We start from the raw sequence: 24,004 nt of genomic DNA, 5'->3' as shown, positions 1-24,004 counted from the left end.
CAGGATGGGCACCCACCTCACACACCCCTCCCCACTCCAGCCCCTCCTTCACTGCCCCCCCAGCACCACCCCCTCCTCACCCCGGAGCTCCACTGCGTATGTGGTTTGGTGCTACTGTTGCCCCGGAGTTAAAGTCAGAGCCAGAGGAAGGCAATGAAGCCCCCACAGACACACTTACCTTTCCTGCCCCCCACTTTTGAGTGCCTTCCCTGGAGCTGTGGAGGATGACACAAAGGGTAATAAAGGGGGGGGAGTGGAGGAGGAGGAGGAGGCGAAGGAGGAGGAGAGCTGGGGAAGTGGCTGCTCCCGGGTGTAGTGAGATGTCTCCAGCCAGGGCCAAGCAGCAGCAGCAGTAGCAGCAGCAGCAGCAGCAGCAGCAGCAGCAGTAGCAGCAGCAGCAGCAGCAGCAGAGAAGGGTCTGTGTTGCTAAGAGGCTTTTGGTCTCTTTCTCTCCTTTCACGGCCAAAGAGGAGGAGGATGGAGGGGGCTCGGGAGGGAGGCTAGTGGAGGGGTGAGGGGGTAGGAGTCGTGGATGGGGGATTTTTGAAGAAGAAGAAACTCCTTCTCCTTCTCTCTCAGGCTCAATCCCCCTCTCAGGTCTCAGGGCTGGAGGGTGGGGGAAGGAACTCAGCCGCCTTCCCCCCACCCCCCTCAATTCAAGGTTGAAGTGGGGTAAAATTAGTGTCCTGTCCCTTTAAAAATAGAAATAAAAGGTGCCCCCCCTCTGCCACTGCCTCTCTCTTCATCATCAGCTGCTGCTGCTGCTGGGGTCTCTCTGCTTGGGGGGGGAGGGGGGGTTCGGGTAGAAGAGACGGGAGGCACTCACTGCGCATGTCTCTCTCTGACGGGAGGCTGGTTGGTTGAAGGCAGGAGGAGGGGGAGGGGAGGAAATGAGATGGTTTCCCAGAAGGCTCCGAGGCGATCGCGACCCGGAAGACATTGTAGCGGGGTGGGGGGTGGGGGGTAGAGAGGCGGGGGCGGGGAGTAGGAGGAAGTCGCTACTCTTTAACACCCCCAGTCCCCTCCCCCACCCCTAAGGGAAAGTGGAGAAACGGAAGTGGGCGTGGACGGAGGCGAAAGGAGGTCACGTGTTTGTGAGGGAGGGGGGGCGGGATGGGAGAGGCGGTGCCTGCGCAGGGCATGCCGGGAGTCTTGGTGTAACGTTGGCAGCAGCAGGTGAAGCGGAATAGAGAACGCGGCGAGAGGAGCAAGTGAAGGGATTCCTGCTGTCTCCAGAATCCTGCTCTGCCCTGATAAGGGCAGGCTTTTCCGTGAGAGGTAACATGGCGTAGGCAGGCCTCAGAACGAAAGCCGTGGGCGCCAGTGGCGAAAGGCGAATCGAAAAGGGGAGGACGGAAGGGTGTGGAGACTGGGAATGCGGGAAGGGGGGCAGGCTTGTCTAGGCCTGGCAGGCCAGAAACTAGGCGGGCTCCTTCCGTCTCGTGGCTTCCTTGTGAGCCAGCCGGCGACGAATGCTTGACGAGCGTCTGGCGTCCTGATGAGAGTAGATCTGTGGCAGGTGGTGACTACACCCCGGTGATGGTGAGGAATGTGATGGTCCAGGTGTAAGAGAGGAATGGGATCTCAGGAGCCTCATTAGATGACTCTGGTGACTGCTTCTTCAGCCCAGAGCGGGGCACCTGTCCAGGGAGAGAGACAAGCTGTGTGAGTTTTGACAACTTCTGGCATTAGACGCAGTGTTTATATGGGGTGTGAGGACCAGCAGCCCTTACTTGGCTGACCTCCCTGGAATTCTGGAGAGGCTTTGGGGAGGGAGCAAGCTGGGAGTTCTTCAGTGGAACTTCTCTCCTTGTCTTGCGTTGGTGCCGCAACACAACGCCTGTGGCTGTTCTCAGAAGGGCATGTGAGATTGTGTAACCCTTGATAGTGTGTGTCATGGTTGAGAGAGAAGGGACATCATCGAAGTTTCCCTTTCTGTAGTGTAGATAACAGATTTTTAAAAAAGGTATTTTAAGTGTCTTTGGTTATTAGCCTCGGATTTAGAGCCTTTGGTTTCTCAACTAGATGCTACTATTTTTGCTGGAAATAGTTTCCCTCATGTTAATTAAGAATATTTAAGAAAGGATTCATGGATTTTCATTAATAAAGTTTTTTTTTAGTAAAGTACACCGTTTCTTTTTCACATTCAGTCCATATAATCATAACTAAAACCATTCTAGTCTTTCAATTATCTTCCTTTGTAAAGGTGCTTTGAAAGATTATGACCCATATATAGTTTCTTTTAAGACCGAGAATCTGAAATTCCTCATGTTTATTGTGTTGATATTATTTAATTCTGTAGTGGTTCCTTTAGGGTACTCAGTTAAAGTTCCTACTTATTTCTCTTGTGTGTTTTGACAGTGGATTCTATCTATGCATCATTGACTAGTGCTTTTACCACTTTCAGTGTGTGCAGTAATGTTGTCAAATGGAATAAAAACTAGACTCCTGTGCCTTAATGTTTTGTCTATATTGGAACCAAATGTTTGCCACTTTAGAACAGAAAAAAATTATAGCAGAGCCATAAAAGTGCCTTAGATAACAATTTTTAAATCTTTTTTATGGCAAAATACTAAATGTGCAAAAAAGTGTACAGATCATAGATATGCAGTATAATGAATAGAAATAAAGTGAACAAAATGTGCAAAAATGCACAAATCGTAGATGTACAGTATAATGAATAATTATAAAGTGAACACTGTAATCACCACCAAAGTGAAGAATTAGAACATTGCTGGCACCCTCTCCCCACCCCCCCATTCATTCTTATTCATTCCTCTCTCCTCACCACACCCAAAGGTTAATTGGGATTGTCTGGATTTTTATGGTAATGATTTCCTACTTCTATTTCAAGTATTTTTTACCCACCTTTGTCAGCATTCCTAAACAATATACATTAATTTTGCCTGTTTTCTACCTATATGTAATTGAATTATGTTATGTATAGTTTTTCTCCCATGTTGAAATTTTTAATCCTGTTAACAGCTTTAGTTCACATATTTTCATTGTTGTATAGTAATGTTTATAGTATAGTAAGTGTAGTAAGTCTTTTTATGAATAAACCACAATTAATTTAACTAGTGTAGTATTGTGGACATTTGGATTGTGTCCAGTTTTTAGTGCTTAGAAATAATGCTTCTGTGAATTTTCTTACACATGCATTTCATGTACATAGCATGCATTTCTGTAGAGTGTGGATTATGCCAAACTTTCCAAAGCGAATATATAAATTTAGACTCCCACCAACAATGTATGATAAATCCTTTTTTCTACAGTTTTCATAACAATTGATATTTTTTGTTTTTGCCGACCTGATGAAGGTAGCTTTAGGTTATTGTTTTAATTTGCAGATCCTGGTTATTAATGGGGGTGAGCATTTTTTTCAAAAATTTATTGGGTATTTTAGAGGCAAATGTTGTGAGGCATTATGTTCCTGTAAATGGCTTTACTGTACCCTGTTAGTTTGACTGGATGTAGAATTCTAAATTGGTAATGTTTCTCTTCAGATTTGAGAAGGAACTCGTAGTGTTTGATATAAAGTTTGAAGCCATTCTTACTTTTAACACTGCACTTTACTTCTCCCCTATGGAAGCATCTACAACCTTTTTGTCTGAAACTTATAGAATCTTCTCTTTGTTTTACTCAGTGTTCTGAAATGTCACAGTAATGTGAGTTGACTTATGAGTCTATAGAAATCTACTTTGCTGTGCATTTCATGTATTCTTTCAGTTTGACAACCTGTATGCCTCAGCTCTGAGAAAGTTTCTGATACATTTTCTGTAATTTCCTTGCCTCTGTGTTTTTTGTAACTGCAATTAGATATTGTACTCCTGGACCTGTTTCTTTTCTCCCATTTTTCATCTTTTTCCAGTCTTTTGCTTTTCACTTTCCGGGAAATTTACTTGATTTTTCAAGCCTTGAAACTTCCGTTTCTCTTATCATATTTTTAATTTTGAATACCTTTTTCTGATCTTTGTATTTTTTTCCAAAGCATTCTGGTATTTTTTTTTCTCTTTATGGATTTAAAGTTTTGTTTTGAGGTTTATTTCTCCCTGCGTGCTCTGTGTTTTCTAAGTTATTCTTTCTGTTGGTATATTTTAGTCTCATTTTAGAGGCTTTCCTCAGCTCTGTTGTGATCCTTGATTCTGTGTTCAAATTTATGTAAGGGGCATTGGAAACCTATTTCATGTCTCTCTTAACTTAGCTAGGGTTTGCTAGCTATTGATGGTTCTCACTGTGGAAAGATTTGGCTGGGACATATTTCGGGGGGAAAACCCTGATATCAATTTCTTTAGGTATTTGGAAGCTTTTTCTCTTGGGCCAGTAAGAGTCCAACAAGAAGGATTTTCCAGTCGTCTGCCTATAAGTCAGTAGTTCTCAGCTGTGGCAATAAGATCTCCCCAGGGGTCATTTGGCAATGCCTAAGAGACACATTTGATTATTAAGAATGGGTTCCTACTGAAAACAGGTGGGTAGATGCTGCAGGTGCTGTTGAAAATCCTACGATGCACAGGGCAGCCACCCACAACAGTTATCCAGTTCAAAATGTCAGTACTGCCTATCATGAGAAATCCTGCTCCAGGGTATAAGCCTGATTTCCAGTGCTCTGAGAACCAGGTGAAAGCAGAGCTCAGGAATCTCAACATTCTCTCTCTCTCTCTCTCTCTCTCTCTCCCTCTCCCTCTCCCTCCCTCTCTCTGTCTGTCTCTCTCTCTCTCTCTCTCTATATATATATTTTTATATTTATATATATTTATTTATTTATATTTATTTATATATAGATAGATATTCCTGCCCTAGGCAGGAATAAGCAAATATTATTTCCATATGACAAGTCTTTAGCTATTATTTGAAATGCTTTCTTTGTAGTGAAACTATAGTCACAAAACATCAGCAGAGGACTGTGTATCTGAATATATCTTTGTGGGGTTGTGTTATTTTTAACCGCAAGTTGGCCACGAATTGTTTAAAGAAATTGAAAATATTTTTGCATTGAATGGTTTAAGAATGAACACATAATAGTCTACTAATTCTGTTTTGGGGGATGTGTTTCTGCTGTTAAAATCTAAAATGTTCCTCAAACAATCCTTTATTCACCTTAGGTCTGTGGTTTCTAGTGGAGGTGGGACGGCCTCCTACGGGGTGTTTGTGGGGCATTTCTGGTCCCAAGGACGGCAGCCAGTCCCAGAGAGGGCAGGGGCCAGGATAGACTGCCTGCAGTGCTTGGGGTGGTCCAGCATGAGGAAGAATGGCTCTGTGCCCCCACGTGCCTTTCCCACGTCTCCCAGGATGTTTACATGGGTTAAAAAAAAAAGAACATTATGATTTGAGCCTAGTACTCCATTTTTAAAATAAACACATAGTATTTTTGCAGGGTTTTAACGTACACTGAAATTTTCCACAAATGCAATTACTGAGTAATTTGAGGGAAAGTAGTACTTTGTTTTGTTGGGAACTTTACCAAGAGCTGTTCATCATTTTGGCAACGCCCTTATGATATCTGAGCTGCCGGTAGGGCACGCCTGTATCCGTCCTTGTTTGTAGCCATGGCATGCAAATATATAACAGAGGGAATTGGGGATTCATTATAGACCCGCTTTGTGTTCTGATGGAGTGGCATAGAGGTTCTGTTTAATTTTAACCATTTTAGCACTGCAGGTCTTTTGGAGATGGCTTTGTCAATGAATTCTAGCCGAAATTAAAATACTGGTTATTAAGTGACCTTGATGTTCTGTGTTCATCTTATTTGAACAGAATTGGCTGATGAGTCTGGATAGCTTTGTATATTTTACTAATGCTTTAATGGGAAAATAAAATGTGAGTTGACCATTATAAACTAGGAGGTAGATGAAGTATGGAACAGACAGTTGTTCCCCATCCTTTTATTTCAATTTGTTTCCCCCTTTTCAGTCCCAATCTGCCTTAAATGCTTATCTTCAAGCAAGCATTTGTTGGGGTTGTTAGTTTTTCCTAATTTTTTTCTCCTTAATCTCACATTCTTCTCTTTCTCCCTCCTCACCTCCATAAAAACACAACAAAATCTTAGTCTTTTATATTTTATACTGCTTCCTTGATTAATATTGGAATTGAAATTTAATATGACATTTTGACTGAAAGGTTGAAGTCAGACTTGGCAAGATTAAAATTCTAAGTGTGTTAGCTTTTCTTTTGGCACACATATGCACATTTTCACATTTCCTTAGGGCTTTCATCTTTCTGCAATTTAAAAAATATACATATTTTTATGTAGATGACCCAGAAATGTCAACTTATATTGTTCTCAACACAATCATTTCTAGTCTGGTATATGTCTGGGTCAACTTACTTTATAATGAGTAAATACCAAAAATATTTTCTCTAAAAGTTGGGTGGTTTGTATCATGTCCAGTTGTGTTATAGCACCACTCTGATGCAATGTCTCATGGGCCTAATGTATTTAAAATTTTATGTTGAAGTAAGTTTTATATATGTGACATACATTTTAAAAGTTTTTTATTGTCACAGTTAGCACTGATTATTCTGTACACTCAAATTATAAGATACATTATTTAATTTAAATACACAAGATAATTATTTTGTAAGTTACCAAAAAGTAATATACATTCAGTGTAAAAATGATCAGAAAAAATGAAAATTACCTATAATCTCTACACCTATAAATCTGTTAAGATGTTGATATATGTAATTTTAGTGTTTTTTACCTATGTTTCTGTACATTTATTAACAAAGCTGGATCATAAAATTTTGTTGTATTCTTTTAAAAGAAATAACATGTAGCTAGCATCTTTCCAATGTATTAAGTACTTGTGTAAAATAATATGATGCTTATTTGCTTTATATTGCAGATATCTGCCAGCCTCTGTGAGCTATGTTCCTGAATAATGCCATGATCAGTGTTGACAAGAGAAAATAAAATATAAAAAGTTTTCTCATTCCCTATATAAATGTTCTTAAAGCATCTGATTTCTTTAAAAACAACAACAAACAGATGAATTAATTTTAAAGTAGCTTTAAAGTAGCTAACATTCCCCTTGAATTACCGTCCATTGTTTTACAAATATTTCTGTAGGGTCACAATCTGCTAAAGCAGATTTTGCCCATACATTTTATTTTTTTACTTCATTTTATAGATTGTCTTACTGACTTGAACTGATTATCTTTTGTGCTTACATCTCATTTTCACAAATCTTCTATAAGCTTGTATTCCTACCTGGTGTTTTCACAAATTGTGCCTTTGATTGTGCCTTTTTTTTTTTTTCTTTGTAATTTTTTAATGGATGTGGGGTTTTTTCCATTTGTTTGTTTTCCAGAAAAATTGAATGTATAGTACAATGAATTGCTATATATCCACACTCACCCAGTTCCTCTTACTATTAACCTAGTTTCCCTTATTAACATTTTGCCTTAGTGTGGTACATTTGTTGCAATTGATGAACCAGTATTGATGCATTATTTTAATCAAAGTGTATAGTTTACATTAAGGTTCACTCTTTGAATTGAACATTATGGGTTTTGACAAATGTATAATGACATATATCCACAATGACAGCATCATACAGAATAGTTTAACTGCTCCAAAGTCCCCTATGCTCCCATGCATGCCTTGAACTCTTGGCAATCACTGATTTTTCATTATCTCCATAGTTTTGCTTTTTCCAAATTGTCATATGGTTAGAATCATACAGTGTGTGCCCCTTTCAGATTTGCTTTTTCCCTTAGCAATATGCCTGTAAGTTTCCTCCATTTCTCTTCATGGCCTGATAGCTCATTTCTTTTTAGCGCTGAATATTTCATCTTATGGATGTATCACAGTTTGTTTATCCATATACCTAATGAAGGGCACCTTGGTTGCTTCGAAGTTTTGGCAATTATGAATGAAGTTGTCATAAACATTCAGATGCAGGTCTTTGTGTGGACGTAAGTCTTCAGTTCACTTGGGTAAATACCAAGGTGCATGATTGCTGGATTATGTGTAAGAGTACATTTAGTTTTGTAAGAAACTGCGCACCTGTCTACCAAAGTCCATATACTTACCATTTTGCACTCCAGTCAGCAATAAATCAGAGTTGTAATTACTCCATGTCCTCATCAGCACTGGTCTTGTCATTGTTTTGGATTTAGCCATTCTAATGGTTATAGATTGTTGTTTTAATGTGCAATTCCCTAGTGATACATGGTATTGAACTTTTTTCTGTGTGTGTGGTACACGGGCCTCTCACTGTTGTGGCCTCTCCCGTTGGGGAGCACAGGCTCTGGACGCGCAGGCTCAGCGGCCATGGCTCACGGGCCCAGCCGCTCCGCAGCATGTGGGATCTTCCTGGAGCGGGGCACAAACCCGTGTCCCCCTGCATCGGCAGGCAGACTCCACCAGGGAGGCCCCTGAACATCTTTTCTTAGGCTCATTTGCAATCTGTATGTCTTATTTGTTGAGTTTCGTGTCCAGATCTTTTGCACATTTTTAAGCTGGATTGCTTATTTTCTTATAGTTGAGTTTTAAGAGTCCTTCGTATATTTTGGATACCAATCTTTTATCAGATATGTGTTTTGCAAATATTTTTTCTCAGTTTGTGGCTTGTCTTCATTCTCTTAATGGTGTCTTTTGCAGAACAGAAAATTTTACTTTAAATAAAGTCCATTTTATCACATTTTCTTTCATGGTTCATACTTTTTGGTGTTGTATCCAAAAATTCATTGCCAAACCCAAGGGCACCTACATTTTTCCTGTGTTCCTTTTTAGAAGTCTTATAGTTTTGTGTTTTACGTATAGGTCTCTGATCCATTTTGCATGAAAAGTATAAGGTGTATGTCAACTCATTTTTTTTGCCTGCAGGTGTCTAGTTGTTCCCACACCATTTGTTGAGAAGCGGAGAACGACTTCTTTCTCTTTTGAATTGCTTTTGCTTCTTTGTCACAAATTAGTTGACTATATTTATGTGGGTCTATATCTGAGCTCTCTACTCTGTTCCATTGATTTGTTTGTCTGTTCTTTCCCCATTACCACACTGTATTATTATCTGTTATCTTAATAGTAAGTCTTGAAGTGGGGTAGTTTCTGACCTCCAGCTTTGTTCCTGTTCAGTATTGTATTGGCTGTTCTGTCTTCTGCCTTTTCATGTAAACTTTAAAATAACTTACTATAATTTTGATTGGGATTGCATTGAATCTGTAAGTCAGGATTGGAAGAACTGACATCTTAACACTATTGAGTCTTCCTATCCATATACATGGAATATCTCTCCATTTATTTAGATCCTCTTTAATTTCTTTCACCATAGTTTTATAGTTACCTCATATAGATCTTATACGTATTTTGTTAGATTTATGCATACATTTTTTGTGGGGCTTTTTTTTTTTGATACTAATGTAAATGGTATTATATTTTTAATTCCGAATTCCAGTTGTTACTGGCATAGGAAAGCAATTGACATTGGTAATACTAACCTCTCTCTCTCTCTCCCCCTCCCCCTCCCTCCCTCCCTCCCTCCCTCTCTCTCTCTCTCTCTCTCTCTCTCTCCCTCTCTCTCTCTCTCTCTCTCCCTCTCTCTCTCTCTCTCTCTCTCTCTCTCTCTATATATATATATATATATAAAACCTGCACCCTTGCTTCAATACCTTATTGATTCCAATAGTACCTATTGTGTGTGTAGATTCTTTGGGATTTTCTACATACACGATCATGCCATCTGCAAACAGACATTTTTACTCTTTCCTTCCTGTGTACCTTTTCTTTTCTTTTCTTGTCTTACTGTATGATGTTGACTAGCAGTGGTGATTCTTACATTCTTCTTGATCTTAGTAGGAAAGCATCTAGTTTCTTAGTATTAAAAATCATGTTAGCTATAGAGTTTTTTAGTTTTTTTTTTTTTTACCGAGTTAAAAAGGTTCCTTATAGTCCTAGTTTGCTGAAATTCTTTATCATGAGTGGATGTTGGATTTTGTCAAATGCTTTTTCTGCAAAGAAGATATTTCTTCTTTATCCTGTTGATGTTGTAAATTACATTAATTGCTTTAGGAATGTTGAATTAACTTTGCATACCTGGAATAAATCCCACTTACTCTTTGTGTATAATTATTTTTATGTGTTTTTATTTCTGTGTGTTTATCATAGAAACTTTGGAAAGCCAATAAGGAATCACACAGATAAGAATCGTGGTGCAGAATGGAATAAGAGACTCTATCCTTGCAATATCTTTTATTTTCAAATTGAAGTATAGTTGGTTTACAACATTGTGTTAGTTTCTGGTGTACCACAAAATGATTCAGATATACATATATATACATATTCTTTTCCATTTATTACAGGATATTGAATACAGTTCCCTGTGTGATACAGTAGGACCTCATTGTTTATGTTTATCTATATCATTGTTTATATTGTTTATCAGTTTATATCTGCTAATCCCAAACTCCTACCAATTTATCCCTCCCCCCTCCCCTTTCCTTTTGGTAACCATAAGTTTGTTTTCTATGTCTGTGAGTCTATTTCTGTTTTGTAAATAAGTTCATTTGTATCATTTTTTTAGAATCCACATATAAGTGATATCATATGATATTTGTCTTGTCTGATTTACTTCACCTAGTATGGTAATCTCTAGGTCCATTCATGTTGCTGAAAATGGCATTACTTCATTCTTTTTATGGCTGAATAGTATTCCTTTGTGTGTGTGTGTGTGTGTGTGTGTGTGTGTGTGTGTACATACATACACTATATTTTCTCCATTGTGTATTCATGCCTCCTTTGTCATAGATTAATTGACCATAGGTGCATGGGTTTATTTCTGGGCTTTCTATCCTGTTCCATTTATCTATTGTCTCTTTTTGTGCCAGGACTGTACTGTTTTGATTACTGTAGCTTTGTAGTATAGTCTGAAGCCAGGGAGCATGACTCTTCTAACTCCGTTCTTTTTTCTCAAGATTGTTTTGGCTATTTGGGGGCTTTTGTATCGCCGTACAAAGTTTAAAATTATTTGTTCTACTTCTGTGAAAAATACCATTGATAATTCCATAGGGATTGCACTTAATCTGTACCTTGCCTTGGGCAGTATGGTCATTTTAACAATATTGATTCTTCCAATACAAGAACATGGTATATCTTTCCATCTGTTTGTGTCATCTTCAATTTCTTTCATCAGAGTCTTTATAGTTGTGGTATTACAAGCCTTTTGCCTCCTTAGGTAGGTTTATTCCTAGATATTTTATTCTTTTTGATGCAATGGTAAATGGGATTGTTTTCATTTTATTGACGTAAAATTGCTTGTAGTAGTCTCTTAGGGTCTTTTCTATTTCTGTGGTGCCAGTGGTAACTTTTTTTATTTCTGAATTTATTGATTTAGGCCCTCTTTTTCTTGGTGAGGCTGGGTGTTTATCAATTTTGTTTATCTTCTCAAACAACCAGCTTTTTTTTTTTTTTTTTTTTTTTTTAGAGAACGCATCTTTATTTTATTTTATTTTTTTGCGGTACACGGGCCTCTCACTGTTGTGGCCTCTCCCGTTGCAGAGCACAGGCTCCGGACGTGCAGGCTCAGCGGCCATGGCTCACGGGCCCAGCCACTCGGCGGCATGTGGGATCTTCCCGGACCGGGGCACGAACCCGCGTCCCCTGCATCGGCAGGCAGACTCTCAACCACTGTGCCAGCAGGGAAGCCCACAACCAGCTTTTTATTTCATTGATCTTTTCTATTTTTTTAGTCTCTATTTCATTGATTTCTCCTCTGATCTTTATGATTTCCTTGTACTAACTTTGGAATTTGTTTGTTCTTCTTTATCTAGTTTCTTTAGGTGTAAAGTTATGTTGTTTATTTGACATTTTTCTTGTATACCAAGGTAAGCTTGTATTGCTATAAACTTCCCTCTTAGAACTGCTTTTGCTGCATTGCATAAGTTTGGATCTTTGTGTATTCATTTTTATTTGTATCTAGGTATTTCTTGATGTCCTCTTTGTCTTCTTCAGTGATCCATTGGTTGTTTAGTGGCATATTGTTTAGCCTCCATGTGTTTATTTTTTGCAGTTTTTTTTCTTGTAGTTGATTTCTAGTCTCATAGCATTGTGATCAGAAAAGATACTTGATATGATTTCAGTTTTCTTAAATTTACCAAGGCTTGTTCTGTGGCATAGCATGTGATCTGTCTAGGGCAATGTTCTATGTGCACTTGAAAAGCATGTATTCTGCTTTTGGATGGGATGCTGTCTATATATTAATTCAGTCCATTTGGTTGAATGTGTTATTCAAGGCCTGTGTTTCTTTATTGATTTTCTATCTGGATGATCTGTCCATTGATGTAAGCGAGGTGTTAAAGTCCTCTACTATTACTATGTTACTGTTCATTTCTCCTTTTATGTTAATATTTACCTTATTTATTGAGGTTCTCCTATGTTGGGTGCGTATGTATTTACAATTGTTATGTCTTGGATTGATCCCTTGATCATTATGTAGTGTTCTTCTTTGTCTCTTGTAACAGTCTTTATTTTAGTTTATTTTTTTTTTTTGCGGTACGCGGGCCTCTCACTGTTGTGGCCTCTCCCGTCGCGGAACACAGGCTCCGGACGCGCAGGCCCAGTGGCCACGGCCCACAGGCCCAGCCGCCCCGCTGCACATGGGATCCTCCCAGACCGGGGCACGAACCCGCGTCCCCTGCATCGGCAGGCGGACTCCCAACCACTGTGCCGCCAGGGAAGCCCTATTTTAGTTTTAACGTCTATTTTGTCTGATATAAGTATTGCTACTCCGACTTTCTTTTGATTTCCGTTTGCATGGAATACTTTTTTCATCCCCTCACTTTCATTCTTTATGTGTCTCTAGATGTGAAATGAGTCTTTCGTAGGCAGCATATACATGCATCTTGTTTTTGTATCCATTCAGCCACTCTGTCTTTTGCTTGGAGTGTTTAGTCCGTTTACATTTAAGGTAATTATAGATATGTATGCTCTTATTGCCATTTTGTTAACTGTTTTGGATTTGTTATAGGTCTTTTGTTCCCCCTTCTTTTGTTCTCTCGCGACTTGATGACTATCTTTAGTGTTATGTGTGGATTCCTTTTTCTTTTTTTGTGTGTATATTGTAGATTTTTGGTTTGAGATTACCATGAGGTTTTTGTCTAACAGCGCGTATATATATGTGTATGTATGTATATATGATTGTTTTAAGTTGTTGACCTCCTCAAGTCCATTTTAAAACCCTGTCTTTGTACTCTCTTTCCTTCACGTATACTGTTTTTGATACTGTATTTTACATCTAATTGTTCTGTATATATATCCCTTAACTGTTTATTGTGAATATGGATGTTTCTACTACTTTTGTCTTTTGAACTTCCTAGTAGCTTTGTGTGTGGATGATTTTCTATCTTTACTGTATGTATGCCTTTCCCAGTGAGCTATTTCATTTCATAGTTTTCTTGTTTCTAGTTGTGGCCTTTTCTTTTTGCCTAGAGAAGTTCCTTTAACATTTGTTGTAAAACTGGTGGTGCTGAATTCTTTTAGCTTTTGCTTTTGCTTTTCTGTAAAGCTTTTAATTTCTCCATCAAATTGAATGAGAGACTTGCTGGGTAGAGTATTCTTAGTTGTAGGTTTTTCTTTTTCATCACTTTGAATTTATCATGCCTTTTGGCCTGCCGAGTGTCTGCTGAAAAGTCAGCTGATAGCCATATGGGAATTTCTTTGTATATTATTTGTTGCTTTTCCCTTGTTGCTTTTAATATTTTCTCTCTCTATATATATTTTTAGTATGTATTTGTTTATTTGTTTGGCTGCATCACGTCTTAGTTGCAGCATGTGGGATCTTCGTTGCCGTGTGCGGAATCTTTAGTTGTGGCATGCAGGATCTTTAGTTGCAGCATGAGAACTCTTAGTTGTGGCATGTGGGATCTATTTCCCTGACCAAGGATCGAACACTGGGCCCCCTGCATTGGGAGCATGGAGTCTTAGCCACTGGACCACCAAGGAAGTCCCTATTCTCTCTCTCTCTTTTTTTTTTTTTCCTATTCTCTCTTTATCTTTCATTTTTGTCATTTTGTTTACAATGTATCTTGGTCTGTTCTTCTTAGAGTTAATCCTGTATGGGAGTCTGTGCTACTTGGACTTGGGTGACTGTTTCCTTTCCCAGGTTAGGGAAATTTTCAGCTATTATCTCTTAAAATATTTTCTCAGGCCCTTTCTCTCTTTCTTCTCATTCTGGGACATCTATACTGCAAATACTAGTGCACTTGATGTTGTCGCAGAGGTATCTTAAACTGTCCTCGTTTCTTTTCTTTTCTTTTTTTTTTTTGTTAAGCAGCAGTGATTTCCACTACTCTGTCTTCCAGCTCACTGATCCGTTCCTGTGTATCATTTAATCTACTGTTGATTTCTTCTAATGTATTTTTCATTTTAGTTATTGTATTTTTCATCTCTGGTTGTTCTTTATGTTTTCTAACTTTTCGTTAAAAACTTCTAACTTCTCGCTCTGTGCCTCTGTTCTTCTCCCGAGTTTTTTCATCTTTATGATCATTACTCTGAATTCTTTCTCAGTTATATTGTCTGTCTCCACTTCACTTAGTTATTTTTCTGGGGTTTTAGCTTATTCCCTGCATCTGGAACATAGTTTTCTGCTACCTCATTTTTCTGAGTTGCTTTTTGTATTTTTCTGTGTGTGTCAGGTTGTTATGTATTTAATCTTGGAGAAGTGGCCTTCTGTAGGAGACATCCTATGTCTCCCAGCAGTGCACTCCCCTTTCATCACCCAAGCTATATGCTCTAGGGTTTTCCCCTAAGAGGGCTGCGTGGGTCCTTCTGTTGTGGCAGGTTGACTATGTAGGTGGTCTGGTAGGCTTGGTTGCCCCCTAGTCCGGTTGGGTGCCACACTCTACCTTGTTTGGATGCTGCTGGCTGCTGTTTAGTGGGACCTGGTCACAAGGTGGCTGGTTGAAGAACCCTAGGGAACCCCAGGGCTAGTACTGGCTCTGCTGGGTAGAATCAGGGTCCCCAAGACTCTGGGACTGTTGCCCACCCCCTGGGAGGTGGAGCCAGATCTGAGGTTAGTGCTAGACTACTGGCAGGCAGAGCTTGTTCCTGGAATCTGGCTGCAGGCCCTGAGGTCCAGAGCTCATTTCAGATCGTTGTTTGGGGGGTGGGGGGTGGTCCTGACACAGTTGAGTATGGAGTCTGGAGTGTCCCAAAGCTTCCATTCGCCTGCTAGTAGACAGGACCAGGGCCCATCTGGTCCCAGGGTAGGGTCTGGCCTGCTGTGGGTGGCCTGTGTCCACAGGCTTCAGGATTATAGTTTTCTGGTGTCTGCTCCCTGCTGGGTAAATCTGGTCCAGAGGCTAGGGCAGGCTTCCTGGAAAGGAAAAGGGAAAGGCCATGCCTGCCCATTAGTGGGTGGAGCTGTGTCTTGGCCCTCTGGTGGGCAGGGCTGTGTCTAGAGAGTTGTCTACGGGCAGCTGTGGGCTCAGGAAGTCTTTAGGCATCCTGTCTGCTGATGGGGCGGGGGGGGGGGGGGGGGGGTTGCATCCCCCGCCCAGTTAGTTGTTTGGCCTGAGGTGGTCCATCACTACAGGCTGTTGGGTGAGGCCAGGTGTTGGTGCTAATGAGTGAACAAGGCAGCTGCTGGCAGCTTGTTCATATGGTTAGACGTTCCCAAATATGTCAGCCACCAGTGTTTGTGTCCCGGGGTGAGCTGCAGCCGCCTCTCTGGGAGACTCTTCAAGACCAGAAAGTAGGTCTGGCCCTGGCTGCTATCAAATTACTGCTTTTGTGCTGAATCCCAGTGCACATTTGTGTGCCCCTTTCAAGAGTGAAATCTCTATTTTTCCCAGCCCTGTGGGGCTCCTGCAGTTAAGCCTGCTTGCCTTCAAAGCCAAATGCTCTTGGGACTCATCTTCCTGGTGCTGGAGCCCCTGGGCTGGGGAGCCTGACATGGGGCCCAGAGCTCTCATGCCTGTGGGAGAACCTGTGCATTATAATTATTCTCGATTTTGTGGGTCACTGACCTTGGGGGAATGGGATTTGATTATATCACAAGTCTGCCCTTCCTACCCATCTTACTGTGGTTCCTTCTTTATGTTTTTAGCTGTAGAAGATACTTTTTGGCAGGTTCCAGTCTTTTTCATCCATGGTTGTTCTGCAGATAGTGTGATTTTGGTGTTCTCGTGAGAGGAGGTGAGCTCATGGTCTTTCTACTCTGCCATCTTGGCTGCTCTCTTCTCCAAGTTCTTTCACATTCAAGATGGCATTCTGGAATGGCACTGCTTTTAAAACCCATAGTGGACACTAGGCTGTCAGGGCTTTCACTGCAGAGCTTGGATGGCAGACTGATCTTGCCAGAGCTCATGAGGCCTATGCAGAACAGGTCATCCTTTGGGTATGCAGGCGGTAGTCCCCTGCAGCAGAGTGCTCTAAAACACAGATATTCCATGTATAGAAATGCCTCAGTTATCCAGTGTTCAGACATCCAGCAGCCTAAAGCATCTGGAATGGCTCCAAACCCGCAAAAAAAAACAGCACTGTCATTCATAATTTTTGATTTTTGATTTTTCTTATTTGACTTTTAATCTCTGTATTGTAGGATTTTCTAGTTATCTTTTTATTATTTATTCCTAGTTTAATTCCATTATGGTATTAGAGCATACTTTAATACGATTTGTAGTCTTCCAGATTTTAGGTGTGTTTTATGGCCCAGAATGTGGTCTATCTTGGTAAATGTGACTTGTGAACTTGAGAAGAATGTGTATTACCTTATTGGAGAGTTAATTCCTTTATCAATATGTAATGCCCTCTTTATTCCCAATACTTCTTCTTGCTCTGAAATTTGCTCTGTGTGAAATTAACATAGCTACTTAAACTTTCTTTGGATTAGTGTATGTCTTCTTCCATTTCTGTACTTTAATGTGTGTCATTTTTAAAGTCAGTTTCTTATAGAGGACATAAAGTTATGGTTTTTTTTTTTAATTACACAGTTTTTAATTGGTCTATTTATTTAGACCATTGACATTTAAAGTCATTACTGACATAATAGATTTATATCTACTACATTTATTATTGTTTTCTTTTGTTTCATTGTTCTTTGTTTCTTTTTTGTCTCTACTCTTGTTTTTTTTTTTTTTTCCTTCCCCTGCCTTCTCTGGTTTTAACCAGGCATTTTATATTTGGGTTCTTTTCCTCTTTCAGGCTATAAATTATACTTTTTAAAAACTTCTTTTAGTGGTTGCTGTAGTATTTGTAGTATACACTTATAAGCAATGCAAGTCCACTTTCAAATAACACTATACCATTTATCGGGTAGTACAAGTATCATATAACAGTATTTCCAGTTCCTCCTATCCCTTGTAACATTTTCTCTCATCACTTCTACATTGTTAAGCATATCAATGGTATTCTTTATTTCTGTGCCACTGTTTTCTATTTCTGGCATTTCCTTTTGATTCATTCTTTGCTTGTTACATTGCCCATCTGTAATTGCAGGTTGTCTGCTTTTTCCATTAGATCCCTTAGCATATTAGTCATAGTTGTTTTAAATTCCCAGTCTATTAATTCCAAATTCTCTGCCATATCTGAATCTCATTCTGTCTCTTCTCTTCAAACTGTGTGTTTTTCTCCTTTTATTATGCCTTGTAATTTTTTTGTTGAGAGCCAGACATGATGAACTAGATATAAAGAACTGAGGTAAGTCTTTAGTGTGATATTTATGTTCCTTTATCTCAGAGGTAGACTGTGTTTATTGTTTACTGTACCTGTATGTGTCAGAAGCTAAAATTTCTTTTAGTGTCCTTACTTTTGTCTCCACTCTTTTCTTTGAATTTCTTTAGCAATTTCTTAAATAAGATCTGAGAGTTGTTCTTTTAGTTGTAATCCCCAGTTAAAATACCCAAGCCCTATCATATGGTAAGATGTGAGGGGAGGGGAAACATTCCATGTTTCTTTGATTTGGTCTTGGTTTTGTTTTATATTTGTGAGAGAGCCTGTGTGCCTGGGATGTGACTTTCACAGGTGCTTGTCAGCTCCCTCCCCCCATTCTCCAACACACACACATTACCCTTTTTAGGTGAGTCAGGAAGGCTAGAAGGAGCTAGAGTTGTATATTTCTTTTCCCCAGGTCAGTTACGCTCTGGTAAAAGAGTTTCCTTTCAGGGCAAGCCCTGTTAAGGAGGACAGAATGGTCTTGGATGTATTTCAGTATGGGTACTTTTCCCTTACCCCTATTGAAGCAGGAGGAGACTTTTCTCTGGCTTTCTCTGAGAACCTAGTGAGGTTCCTGGAGGTAAAATTCAGGAAAGTTGGGAGGCTTCCCTAAGCCTGGGCCCTCTTGGAGTTTTTAACTTAAACTTGTCTACATTGAGTCTCTAGCAGTTTGTCAATTACATTTTAAGTTTTCATACCTTGGAACTGGCTTCAATGTAATTTCTGTTTCCAGGCTTCTGCTCCAATAAACTGTGATTCTCTATATCTGCCTGTGTGTCTCTAATTTTAGAGGAAACAGTTTGCCCTATGACTTCATTCCTTTTAGGGATTAAGGGAGAGTTGTTTTTTAATTCAGTTTTTTTCTTGTGAGGACAAGAGTATCAACCTCTAAGCTCTTTACATGCCAGACAGAAAGCCTTGATCCTTTTTGAACCAAAAAATGGTATTTTTTTTTTTAACCAAATTCACCAGGACTTTAGTTGAAGAGTAATTGGCTTTCATTGTGTTTGTATTGTGACTTGGTTAACTAATTTCCTGGTACTGGATATTTAATTTTTTCTTTTTATAACCAGAGCTATATTAAACATCCTTTCAGCTAAGTATTTGTACATATCTGTGATTATTTCTTTTGAGTAAAATTCTGAAAGTGGAATTGCTGAATGGAAGGCAGTAAAATGTGGCTTCTAGTACTGTGTGTTTGTACCATTATTGTGTGTTAGTTTCATTAACCACAACTTCACCAACCCCAAGTATTGTCCCAACTGAAACAAAACACTTTACTTCCGTATGCCAAAAATGATATCTCATTTAATCATTTTTCATTTAGTTTTAATAAAGAACTGCATTTTAAAGTTGAGATTTATTTTTTATTTTCCTAAGTTATTTTGTATTAACATCAGAATATTGCTTAATGATTTTGCCACTCATCAGTGATAGCTAATAAGGCAGTGGAATGTTAAACAGTGCAACTTTCCAGTTTACTACCTCAATATTGTTATACTGCATTCATTAATCACTGAAACAGGAGCTGCTTACAGATGCTTAATTATGTAATACAATAAACTGATTAATAAATTTGTATATTTTCATCAATAAGCATAATACTTTAACAAAGTAAATATAAACATGTTGTTTCAATGGTTGAATTGATAGTTTGGTAACTTAAATTGAGCATTTTTCAGTTTGAAGGAATCTTACAGTCCAACTTTTATTGGGAAGAGCGGTAGTGTTTAAACTCATATATGGAACCACTTAAAATTGCGTTAGTGAGTTTTTGTTGTTGCTTGTTTTCTCTAGAATGCTGTTAAGTATTAGTAGTAGTGAACATATTATTCATGATTTTATTTGCAACACTGTTTACAATGGATTTTTGATACCTATCCTATTTCAAATTAAAGAACCAGGTTTCTAGCAATCTAAAAGATGCACTTTCTTATTTACATATTATATTTGCTAATATTTGAGGCAGAGTCTCTGTTTCTCTTTATGAATTCTGTGTGAGCTTTATCTGTAAAAATTTTTTACCTTCTGTCCAGTTTTATTTACAAAGATTATATCAGGTATGTAGAATAAAGTTAGAAGGCCTATATCTTTTTTTCTAGATATTGGAACTGTTTAAATCCTTTTGAACTTCTGTTTTGAGTGTTTAGGTTAAAAATTATCTTCCCAGACTACCTTGGTCTATAGCCATTTGGGGGCTTAGTTTTGAGTACCCTTTCCATTTCTTTTGTGATAACTAATTTGTTCAGGTTTTCTGCCTCTACTTTCCTTACTATTTATTAGTAATTATTTCTTCAATTTTGTGCTTTGATCCTTATTTTCTGTTATGCAGTCTTTCGATTTACTTAATTTTCTATGTAAGTTACTTGTTGCAAATTACATATTTATTTTCGTCTTTAATAATAAGTTTGTTTAATACTGTACAGTTCTGCACCCAGTTTCAGCCTAGGGTTGTGGGAAAGGCAGGTTTTCCCATACCACCAAGCACTTCTCAGACACCAGGTGAGTGTCCTACAATTCAACTTAATTCTGACACTTTTTACCCAGAGGTAGCATCAGATTCCACAGGTTAATGAGTCAGTCTTACAAGACACCCCCAGCCCCTTCAGATGCCAGTTGCAAGTCAAGGTTGTCACCTGTGCTTCTGATCAACCCACTATAGTTCAGAGGTTCCAATGACAACCCCCCCACACACACACCCTTAGGCTTGATTAATTTGCCTGAGTGGCTCCTAGAATTCAGAGAAACATTTTACTTACTAGATGAGCAGTTTATTATGAAAGGATATAACTCAGGAATAGTCATTTGGAAGAGATGTGTATGGCAGGTTATGGGGAAGTGGAGCTCTGAGACCGTACGTCTCAGAGTGGGTGCTACTCTCCCCAAATCTCCACACGTTCACCAACCCAGAAGTTCTTCAAAACCAATATTTGGGGGATTTTTATGGAGGAGGCTTCATTACATAGGCATGATGAATCATTAACTCCGTTTTTAGCCTTTCTCCCTACTCAAGAGAATGGGAGGCAAGGCTAAAAAATTCCAAGCTTCTTATGTATTGTTCTTTCTGCTGGCTAGCCCTCATTCAGGACCCATCCAGGAGCCCACTGAAAGTCGCCTCATTAGAACAAAAGGCACTCTTATCACCCAGGAAATCACAAGGGTTTTAGGATCCCTGTGTCAGGAACTGAGTTTAATAACCAAATATTAGAACAAAAAATGCTCCTGGTGCTCTTATTACTTAGGAAATTACAAGGGTTTCTGAAGCTCTGTGCCAGAAACCAGGGGCAGAGACCAATATATATATTTTTATTACCTCACAAATACCATACATTTTTCTCTAAATTTTACCTTGGTCACATTCTCTAGATTTTGTGATATTTTTGCGGTTTTGTTTTTCTTTTTTTTTTAAACAGGAAGTTTACAGTATTTCTCAATATCAATAATTGGATTATCAGTACTTTTATTTTTTTAATAAATTCTGAAGGAGGGTATATTAGTTATTTGTTGCTATGTAGCAAACTACTCCAAAACAGGTGCAACCAGTAGTTGCTTAAAACAACATTTATTTTCTCACACAGTTTCTGTGGGTCAGGAATTCAGGGGCAGCTTAGATAGACGGTTGTGGCTCTTGGTCTCTCATGGGTTACGGTCAAGATATTAGCTGGAGTTGCCGTCATCTGAAGGCTTGACAGGAGCTGGAGAATCTGCATCTAAACTGGTTCACTCATATGGTTGGCAAGTTACTACTTACTCCTGGCAAGAGTCCTCAGTTCCTTATGATGTGGACCTCTTCATAGTGTTGCCTGACTGTCTTCCCTACATGACAGGTGGCTTCACCAGAGCAGGTGGTCCAGAGGAAGTCAAATTTTCTATCCTCAGAAGTCACACTCCATTATTACCACAATAACGTGTTGGTTATACTAGCCAGCTCAATAGTGTGATAGGGGATTACTCAAGGAAATGAATACTAGAAGATGAGAACCATTGGGGGCCATTTTGGAGGGTAGTTAAAGTGGAATAAATAAAACCTTGCACTTTGAGAATAAGATCTCCTCTCTTAAGAGGGCCAGAAAGTTATCTGGCGTACCACCTCCCCTTCTCAGACCTCAGTATCTACTCCAAGTTTCTTCTGAATTTCTTGTATAAGAAATTCTCATTTTATACATAGCTATAATTGTTGCTTTCAGTTGGGATAAATGGAGCTACTGAGTATTCAGCGTTGGAGATTGGTATGCTTTTCTACCATTCATTTTCTTTGTCTTCTCTGTGATCATTGTCCTGCTGATACTTTTTTCTTTTGGCTGTGCCCTGCGGCTTTTTTGTGGGATTTTTAGTTCCCTGACCAAGAATCAAACCCGGCCCTTCGGCAGTGAGAGCTCGGAGTCCTAATCACTGGACCTCCAGGGAGTTCCCTGTTCTGCTGCTACTTTAGATCTTACATTTATTCTGGAGTTCCCCTGAGGAAACTTATTTGTTTTAAGTTTTCTTTTACTAATATTGTGTTGTAACTCCCTCTATACTAGTGGATTTTTAGCCCATGTGCTTTATGTCTTCCAGATGTTCTTCAGCATTCTGGTCATCTCAGCTTTTTAGCTTTCCTGATTGCATAGATTTATCCTTTTTATTGTTGTTTCTTCTGTGACATTTCTGAAGGAAGTCAAGGTAAACTGAAATAGTCAGCCTTCTTAAAGGGGAAGCCTCTGCTTCTGAGCCTACCCCTTTGTTAGAGTTGACTCATTGTTATGCAGTCTGGTCTACCTCCAAAGGGAGAAAAGACTATTTCCCTGAGTGCTTTCTCGTGTTTACTTAGAAAAGACCATTTTTTTTTTATTAGCAAGTAGATTGCACCACAAATCCAGTGTCGGAGATTCCGTGTTTGTTTACCTGCTGCTGCCTTTTCAAGGGAGTAATCTGGATATCATGAGTTAGTTCTGTCTTATTTAAGAATTAGGAAATTCATAGGTCAGGATGTATTTGAGTTTTTTTCAACTATAATCTGAGTTCTCCCTGTAGCCAGTTTAATGGTCCTTTTGTTTATGGTTGTTGGGCGTTTTTTGTTTCAATGAGGGTGAATTTTCTTGTTTTCCTTACATCAGTAGTTAAGGAATAGCATTTTCTCAGGACAGAATGGTGTGTACATGAGAAAAGCTGTATATAGAATGACATCAATATAGGAAACAGTATATTTGAACCTATCTGCTCAAAATCAATCATCCGTTAGTTGTCTCACTGACAGCCCTTTAACCTTGGGGGAAAGAAAGATTTACAGAAAAGGATGGATGTATTGCACCCGAATTCTTAACCTAGATCTGCCTGCAACTGGATCTGTGAATAAATTTGCGTCTCAGGTTTTCCTATGTGAAAATGAGAGAGTTATATTTGGTGATCTTTTAAAAGTAAGTGAGTCTATAACTTTTATTGAGACAGTTTGGATAGCCTATTGCATTAAAGTAATTACAATGAACGGTTATTTTGCAATGCAAGCAATAACAAGTTTTTTGAGCATTCTCCTGGTTTGGAGTCTGAAAAGGATGTGTTTTCTTCTGTATTGTATAATGCTATATAAGAAATTCTAAGCTGCCTTTTTAAAGCAAAAAAACCCCCCCAAAACCCGCAACTTTTTCTTAGCACACTCTCCCGTAAAAAAGAAAAGCCAACTGTTTTAAGATCTTATTACAGTAAAAATGCTTAAACTCAAGTTTTCATCTGTCATGGCAAAGTTACCCAAACATGCTGATTGGGGGTGTGGGGTGGTGGCTGTGTAGTCAGTAGTAAACACAATTGGAGAACATAATTTCTTTGGCCCTAGTGCTCAAATTGTAGGAATTTGGTCTCCTTATGTTTCCTACATAAGCTGAAAGTCTCATTAGAAACATACTGTTCTTAAAGTTTTTAGCAAAAATTCTTAGAGTTTGTATTCACATGGGTAATTTCTAGAAATTCTCAGATTGTTTCTCTCTAAGGCAATGTTTTCAATTTTCTCTCTACTTAAATAGTTTAATTAACATTTGCTAATTAATTCATTGGGGTTGTAGCATATAATATTTACATAAATTCAACTGTGTGAGCATGTCAAAGGAAAAAATTATTTTAATAGTAGGGGGGATTCTATTCATCATTTTTCTCAAATGAACATATGCCCTGGAGTAATGGTCTTGCGAAAAAGTACAGTACTACTTTATAAGCAGTTCAGAGCTTTTCAGAGAAAATTTGACCATATGTGCTCTTTCCTTACTCACTGACTTTAGTGCCAGGTCTTAAATCTTGAGTCCCATGTATGACACTTTCCTCTTTCCAAAAAAAATAATGTTTTCATTGAATTCAAATCTTTGTTTCCTTTATACTATTTATCCA

General features: G+C 38.8%; 2 protein-coding genes across 11 annotated transcripts in view; one reads left to right on the top strand and one right to left on the bottom strand.

Moving 5' to 3' along the window:
- Positions 1 to 316, bottom strand: part of MBD5 (methyl-CpG binding domain protein 5) — a 402,382-nt gene extending 402,066 nt beyond the window's left edge. For 5 of the 6 annotated variants that reach the window (XM_033425310.2, XM_033425309.2, XM_033425314.2 and 2 more), the window contains exon 1: positions 179 to 310. The gene's annotated coding sequence lies outside the window, so the exon portion shown is untranslated. Of the gene's footprint in view, positions 1 to 178 lie in introns of all 6 variants that reach the window. The other variant, XM_049712485.1, reaches the window with a different exon arrangement.
- Positions 317 to 377: 61 nt separating this feature from the next.
- The window catches only part of ORC4 (origin recognition complex subunit 4), a 95,763-nt gene continuing 72,136 nt past the window's right edge, over positions 378 to 24,004 (top strand). For 2 of the 5 annotated variants that reach the window (XM_033425321.2, XM_004268238.4), the window contains exon 1: positions 1,125 to 1,278. The gene's annotated coding sequence lies outside the window, so the exon portion shown is untranslated. Of the gene's footprint in view, positions 417 to 1,124; positions 1,279 to 1,359; positions 1,543 to 16,043; positions 16,133 to 24,004 lie in introns of those variants that run through there. The other 3 variants (XM_033425319.2, XM_049712490.1, XM_033425320.2) reach the window with 3 other exon arrangements.

The sequence above is a fragment of the Orcinus orca genome, chromosome 7, assembly GCF_937001465.1.
Source record: "Orcinus orca chromosome 7, mOrcOrc1.1, whole genome shotgun sequence".
NCBI classification, from domain to species: domain Eukaryota; kingdom Metazoa; phylum Chordata; class Mammalia; order Artiodactyla; family Delphinidae; genus Orcinus; species Orcinus orca.
Note: the sequence above shows the minus strand (reverse complement) of the source record. Positions and strands in the feature narration are given on the sequence as shown.